Source organism: Styela clava, unplaced genomic scaffold (assembly GCF_964204865.1).
Source record: "Styela clava unplaced genomic scaffold, kaStyClav1.hap1.2 HAP1_SCAFFOLD_108, whole genome shotgun sequence".
Taxonomy (NCBI): domain Eukaryota; kingdom Metazoa; phylum Chordata; class Ascidiacea; order Stolidobranchia; family Styelidae; genus Styela; species Styela clava.
Window position 1 is genome coordinate 27,501 of NW_027556620.1, and position 7,500 is coordinate 35,000.

The following is a 7,500-nucleotide window of genomic DNA, read 5'->3' on the forward strand; positions in this document are numbered from 1 at the left end:
CATACTAACCTAACCCTAGGTAAGGCATGTCAGAGCGAAAGACAGTAATTTCGAATGAGCCAAGAAAGAGCGGTGCGGGGCCGGTCGGAGCGCACCCTTTTCTAGGTGGCTGGCGGGCGAGAGAGTGCTGCGTCGCCGGCATCGGCGTCGAAAGAAGCCGAGCCAAAAAAAGTTAAAGTACAAACGTGCAAGCATACTAACCTAACCCTATGTAAGGCATGTCAGAGCGAAAGACAGTAAACTCGAATGAGCCATGAAAGAGCGGTGCGGGGCCGGTCGGAGCGCACCCTTTTCTCGGTGGCTGGCGGGCGAGAGAGTGCTGCGTCGCCGGCATCGGCGTCGAAAGAAGCCGAGCCGAAAAAAGTTAAAGTACAAACGTGCAAGCATACTAACCTAACCCTAGGTAAGGCATGTCAGAGCGAAAGACAGTAATTTCGAATGAGCCAAGAAAGAGCGGTGCGGGGCCGGTCGGAGCGCACCCTTTTCTAGGTGGCTGGCGGGCGAGAGAGTGCTGCGTCGCCGGCATCGGCGTCGAAAGAAGCCGAGCCAAAAAAAGTTAAAGTACAAACGTGCAAGCATACTAACCTAACCCTAGGTAAGGCATGTCAGAGCGAAAGACAGTAATTTCGAATGAGCCATGAAAGAGCGGTGCGGGGCCGGTCGGAGCGCACCCTTTTCTCGGTGGCTGGCGGGCGAGAGAGTGCTGCGTCGCCGGCATCGGCGTCGAAAGAAGCCGAGCCGAAAAAAGTTAATGTACAAACGTGCAAGCATACTAACCTAACCCTAGGTAAGGCATGTCAGAGCGAAAGACAGTAATTTCGAATGAGCCAAGAAAGAGCGGTGCGGGGCCGGTCGGAGCGCACCCTTTTCTCGGTGGCTGGCGGGCGAGAGAGTGCTGCGTCGCCGGCATCGGCGTCGAAAGAAGCCGAGCCGAAAAAAGTTAAAGTACAAACGTGCAAGCATACTAACCTAACCCTAGGTAAGGCATGTCAGAGCGAAAGACAGTAATTTCGAATGAGCCAAGAAAGAGCGGTGCGGGGCCGGTCGGAGCGCACCCTTTTCTAGGTGGCTGGCGGGCGAGAGAGTGCTGCGTCGCCGGCATCGGCGTCGAAAGAAGCCGAGCCAAAAAAAGTTAAAGTACAAACGTGCAAGCATACTAACCTAACCCTAGGTAAGGCATGTCAGAGCGAAAGACAGTAATTTCGAATGAGCCATGAAAGAGCGGTGCGGGGCCGGTCGGAGCGCACCCTTTTCTCGGTGGCTGGCGGGCGAGAGAGTGCTGCGTCGCCGGCATCGGCGTCGAAAGAAGCCGAGCCGAAAAAAGTTAATGTACAAACGTGCAAGCATACTAACCTAACCCTAGGTAAGGCATGTCAGAGCGAAAGACAGTAATTTCGAATGAGCCAAGAATGAGCGGTGCGGGGCCGGTCGGAGCGCACCCTTTTCTCGGTGGCTGGCGGGCGAGAGAGTGCTGCGTCGCCGGCATCGGCGTCGAAAGAAGCCGAGCCGAAAAAAGTTAATGTACAAACGTGCAAGCATACTAACCTAACCCTAGGTAAGGCATGTCAGAGCGAAAGACAGTAAACTCGAATGAGCCATGAAAGAGCGGTGCGGGGCCGGTCGGAGCGCACCCTTTTCTCGGTGGCTGGCGGGCGAGAGAGTGCTGCGTCGCCGGCATCGGCGTCGAAAGAAGCCGAGCCAAAAAAAGTTAAAGTACAAACGTGCAAGCATACTAACCTAACCCTAGGTAAGGCATGTCAGAGCGAAAGACAGTAATTTCGAATGAGCCATGAAAGAGCGGTGCGGGGCCGGTCGGAGCGCACCCTTTTCTCGGTGGCTGGCGGGCGAGAGAGTGCTGCGTCGCCGGCATCGGCGTCGAAAGAAGCCGAGCCGAAAAAAGTTAAAGTACAAACGTGCAAGCATACTAACCTAACCCTAGGTAAGGCATGTCAGAGCGAAAGACAGTAATTTCGAATGAGCCAAGAAAGAGCGGTGCGGGGCCGGTCGGAGCGCACCCTTTTCTAGGTGGCTGGCGGGCGAGAGAGTGCTGCGTCGCCGGCATCGGCGTCGAAAGAAGCCGAGCCAAAAAAAGTTAAAGTACAAACGTGCAAGCATACTAACCTAACCCTAGGTAAGGCATGTCAGAGCGAAAGACAGTAATTTCGAATGAGCCATGAAAGAGCGGTGCGGGGCCGGTCGGAGCGCACCCTTTTCTCGGTGGCTGGCGGGCGAGAGAGTGCTGCGTCGCCGGCATCGGCGTCGAAAGAAGCCGAGCCGAAAAAAGTTAAAGTACAAACGTGCAAGCATACTAACCTAACCCTAGGTAAGGCATGTCAGAGCGAAAGACAGTAATTTCGAATGAGCCAAGAAAGAGCGGTGCGGGGCCGGTCGGAGCGCACCCTTTTCTAGGTGGCTGGCGGGCGAGAGAGTGCTGCGTCGCCGGCATCGGCGTCGAAAGAAGCCGAGCCAAAAAAAGTTAAAGTACAAACGTGCAAGCATACTAACCTAACCCTAGGTAAGGCATGTCAGAGCGAAAGACAGTAATTTCGAATGAGCCATGAAAGAGCGGTGCGGGGCCGGTCGGAGCGCACCCTTTTCTCGGTGGCTGGCGGGCGAGAGAGTGCTGCGTCGCCGGCATCGGCGTCGAAAGAAGCCGAGCCGAAAAAAGTTAATGTACAAACGTGCAAGCATACTAACCTAACCCTAGGTAAGGCATGTCAGAGCGAAAGACAGTAATTTCGAATGAGCCAAGAAAGAGCGGTGCGGGGCCGGTCGGAGCGCACCCTTTTCTCGGTGGCTGGCGGGCGAGAGAGTGCTGCGTCGCCGGCATCGGCGTCGAAAGAAGCCGAGCCGAAAAAAGTTAAAGTACAAACGTGCAAGCATACTAACCTAACCCTAGGTAAGGCATGTCAGAGCGAAAGACAGTAATTTCGAATGAGCCAAGAAAGAGCGGTGCGGGGCCGGTCGGAGCGCACCCTTTTCTAGGTGGCTGGCGGGCGAGAGAGTGCTGCGTCGCCGGCATCGGCGTCGAAAGAAGCCGAGCCAAAAAAAGTTAAAGTACAAACGTGCAAGCATACTAACCTAACCCTAGGTAAGGCATGTCAGAGCGAAAGACAGTAATTTCGAATGAGCCATGAAAGAGCGGTGCGGGGCCGGTCGGAGCGCACCCTTTTCTCGGTGGCTGGCGGGCGAGAGAGTGCTGCGTCGCCGGCATCGGCGTCGAAAGAAGCCGAGCCGAAAAAAGTTAATGTACAAACGTGCAAGCATACTAACCTAACCCTAGGTAAGGCATGTCAGAGCGAAAGACAGTAATTTCGAATGAGCCAAGAATGAGCGGTGCGGGGCCGGTCGGAGCGCACCCTTTTCTCGGTGGCTGGCGGGCGAGAGAGTGCTGCGTCGCCGGCATCGGCGTCGAAAGAAGCCGAGCCGAAAAAAGTTAATGTACAAACGTGCAAGCATACTAACCTAACCCTAGGTAAGGCATGTCAGAGCGAAAGACAGTAAACTCGAATGAGCCATGAAAGAGCGGTGCGGGGCCGGTCGGAGCGCACCCTTTTCTCGGTGGCTGGCGGGCGAGAGAGTGCTGCGTCGCCGGCATCGGCGTCGAAAGAAGCCGAGCCAAAAAAAGTTAAAGTACAAACGTGCAAGCATACTAACCTAACCCTAGGTAAGGCATGTCAGAGCGAAAGACAGTAATTTCGAATGAGCCATGAAAGAGCGGTGCGGGGCCGGTCGGAGCGCACCCTTTTCTCGGTGGCTGGCGGGCGAGAGAGTGCTGCGTCGCCGGCATCGGCGTCGAAAGAAGCCGAGCCGAAAAAAGTTAAAGTACAAACGTGCAAGCATACTAACCTAACCCTAGGTAAGGCATGTCAGAGCGAAAGACAGTAATTTCGAATGAGCCAAGAAAGAGCGGTGCGGGGCCGGTCGGAGCGCACCCTTTTCTAGGTGGCTGGCGGGCGAGAGAGTGCTGCGTCGCCGGCATCGGCGTCGAAAGAAGCCGAGCCAAAAAAAGTTAAAGTACAAACGTGCAAGCATACTAACCTAACCCTAGGTAAGGCATGTCAGAGCGAAAGACAGTAATTTCGAATGAGCCATGAAAGAGCGGTGCGGGGCCGGTCGGAGCGCACCCTTTTCTCGGTGGCTGGCGGGCGAGAGAGTGCTGCGTCGCCGGCATCGGCGTCGAAAGAAGCCGAGCCGAAAAAAGTTAAAGTACAAACGTGCAAGCATACTAACCTAACCCTAGGTAAGGCATGTCAGAGCGAAAGACAGTAATTTCGAATGAGCCAAGAAAGAGCGGTGCGGGGCCGGTCGGAGCGCACCCTTTTCTCGGTGGCTGGCGGGCGAGAGAGTGCTGCGTCGCCGGCATCGGCGTCGAAAGAAGCCGAGCCGAAAAAAGTTAAAGTACAAACGCGATGCTAATGAGCGAGCCGTTGTCTCGACTAATATGTAGGGGGCGTTCGATCGAGCGTCTGGCTTGAGCGCTTGTCGGCCTAGCAGAACGGTCGCATTGTTATGCCCGGGTTTTAGGCACCGCTGCAGGCGGCCGGCAGAGCTCTTGTTTGTGCGAAACTGAATGGATCGAGCCCGAGAGAGGGCGAGCAAAGAAAAAACGCAAATCGCTCCGCCTGGCACTGCCGGCGAGAGCGTGGACGTCGCGGCCAGCGACTGTCGAAGCCGAGTACGGCCGCAGGCGATCGCCTCGGTCTTAAACGAATGCGACGAGCACGCGCCGGGCGGCCCAGCAAGGGCCGAGCGCAGCTGTCGCAGCTATCTGGTTGATCCTGCCAGTAGTGATATGCTTGTCTCAAAGATTAAGCCATGCAGGTGCAAGTACGAGTTCTCGTAAAGCGAAACTGCGAATGGCTCATTAAATCAGTCTTGGTTTATTTGGTCTCGTAAGCGAAGTGGATAACTGTGGTAATTCTAGAGCTAATACATGCATTAAGCGCCGACTTCGGGAGGCGCGCTTTTATCAGATCAAAACCGACCGGGTTCGTCCTGTGACGTTTGATGACTCTGGATAACCACGCGGATCGTACGGTCTCTGCACCGACGACGTATCATTCAAGTGTCTGCCCTATCAACTGTCGAAGGTACGCTACGTGCCTACCTTTGTGATAACGGGTAACGGGGAATCAGGGTTCGATTCCGGAGAGGGAGCCTGAGAAACGGCTACCACATCCAAGGAAGGCAGCAGGCGCGCAAATTACCCATTCCCGACACGGGGAGGTAGTGACGAAAAATAACAATACAGGACTCTAACGAGGCCCTGTAATTGGAATGAGTACATCCTAAAACTCTTAACGAGTATCCATTGGAGGGCAAGTCTGGTGCCAGCAGCCGCGGTAATTCCAGCTCCAACAGTGTATGCTAAAGTTGTTGCGGTTGAAAAGCTCGTAGTTGGATTTTGGGCGAGCGCCGCCGGTCCGTCGCAAGGCGTGTCACTGGTTGCGTTCGCCTCACCTTCGGTTCTCCGTCGGTGCTCTTGACTGAGTGTCGGCGGTGGCCGATAAGTTTACTTTGAAAAAATTAGAGTGTTCAAAGCAGGCTGTTCGCCTGCATAGTGTTGCATGGAATAATGGAATAGGACCTCGGTTCTATTTTGTTGGTTTTCGGAGCACGAGGTAATGATTAAGAGGGACAGACGGGGGCGTCCGTACTCTGCCGTTAGAGGTGAAATTCTTGGATCGGCGGAAGACGAACTACTGCGAAAGCATTCGCCAAGAATGTTTTCTTTAATCAAGAGCGAAAGTCAGAGGTTCGAAGACGATCAGATACCGTCCTAGTTCTGACTATAAACGATGCCAACTAGCGATCGGGAGGCGTTACCATGACGACCTTTCCGGCAGCTTCCGGGAAACCAAAGTCTTTGGGTTCCGGGGGAAGTATGGTTGCAAAGCTGAAACTTAAAGGAATTGACGGAAGGGCACCACCAGGAGTGGAGCCTGCGGCTTAATTTGACTCAACACGGGGAAACTCACCCGGCCCGGACACAGGTAGGATTGACAGATTGAGAGCTCTTTCTTGATTCTGTGGGTGGTGGTGCATGGCCGTTCTTAGTTGGTGGAGCGATTTGTCTGGTTAATTCCGATAACGAACGAGACTCTGGCATGCTAAATAGTTACGCGACCTTCTCGGTCGGCGTCTAACTTCTTAGAGGGACTAGTGGCGTTTAGCCACACGAGATTGAGCAATAACAGGTCTGTGATGCCCTTAGATGTCCGGGGCCGCACGCGCGCTACACTGAGTGAAGCAGCGAGTGTCTAACCTAGGCCGAAAGGTCCGGGTAACCCGTTGAACCTCATTCGTGATTGGGATAGGGACTTGCAATTGTTTCCCTTGAACGAGGAATTCCCAGTAAGCGCAAGTCATCAACTTGCGTTGATTACGTCCCTGCCCTTTGTACACACCGCCCGTCGCTACTACCGATTGAATGGTTTAGTGAGATCCTTGGATCGGCCCCGTCGCGGCTGGCAACGGCCGCGTCGGCGTGTCGAGAAGACGATCAAACTTGATCATTTAGAGGAAGTAAAAGTCGTAACAAGGTTTCCGTAGGTGAACCTGCGGAAGGATCATTACCGAAAGTGGTGGTAGGCCCCGGCCGACCGCGCACTTAATTGTCTTTGGGTGCCGCCGAGAGGGCGGCCGTCAATCGGGGTTCCGCCCCGTGCGACACGCGTAACACGTTGGCATAGCAAGGCAGCCGAGTGCGATGGTGGCTTCTGGGCACCGCGCTCGATGTGCCGCCGGCCCAGCCCGGCGGTCGCTCGGCGCCGTTTGTTGGTGTTTTTGTGCAGTTGTTGTCGGTGGTGGTTTTGTGGTCGATCCCACAGTGTGACGTCCGCGCGCTTCGGCGCCGGGCGAAACGTCGAGGACGACTCTTAACGGTGGATCACTCGGCTCGCGAGTCGATGAAGGACGCAGCCAAGTGCGAGAAGTAATGTGAATTGCAGAACACATTGAACGTCGACCTTCTGAACGCGAATTGCGGTCTCGGGTCAATCCCGGGACCGCGTCTGCCTCAGGGTCGCGTTCGTCCTCACCCGAGGGCCGTCGCCTGGCCTCTGCGAAGACGGCCGGGCGTCGCCCCAAGTTGAAGCGGTCGCCGAGCTTTCTCGGCGCGACCGCGTGTCCCGTACACCGCCGGCCCCTCGACGTGTTCAACTACGTTCGAGGGGCGGGTCCAGGTCGGTCGGTCCGGTCACGAGATCAAGACCGACCGTGGGCCAAGGCGGCGACGGTACGCGCTCGGTCGGCGCCGGCGGCGACGACTTGCGATGCCAGCGGGCCGTGTAAGAAGCGGCCCGCTTGACACATACGACCTGAGTTCAGGCGAGAGCACCCGCTGAATTTAAGCATATTATTAAGCGGAGGAAAAGAAACCAACAGGGATTCCCTGAGTAACGGCGAGTGAACCGGGAAGAGTCCAGCGTCGAATCTGCGCGCTTTTCGAGCGCGCCGAGTTGTGACGTACGGAAGTCCCAGTGCGGCTAACGGCGA

The 7,500-nt window shown here is 55.6% G+C and overlaps 2 non-coding genes and 1 pseudogene across 2 annotated transcripts; all 3 read left to right on the plus strand.

Annotated features, from left to right (window-relative positions):
- The first annotated feature begins 4,768 nt into the window (after positions 1 to 4,768).
- LOC144419245 (small subunit ribosomal RNA) lies at positions 4,769 to 6,578 on the plus strand. The gene has a single exon (XR_013473935.1). It is a non-coding gene; the product is annotated as a small subunit ribosomal RNA (ribosomal RNA).
- Positions 6,579 to 6,876: 298 nt separating this feature from the next.
- On the plus strand, positions 6,877 to 7,030 carry LOC144419253 (5.8S ribosomal RNA). Its single transcript, XR_013473939.1, has one exon. It is a non-coding gene; the product is annotated as a 5.8S ribosomal RNA (ribosomal RNA).
- Positions 7,031 to 7,318: 288 nt separating this feature from the next.
- The window catches only part of LOC144419249 (large subunit ribosomal RNA), a 3,695-nt pseudogene continuing 3,513 nt past the window's right edge, over positions 7,319 to 7,500 (plus strand).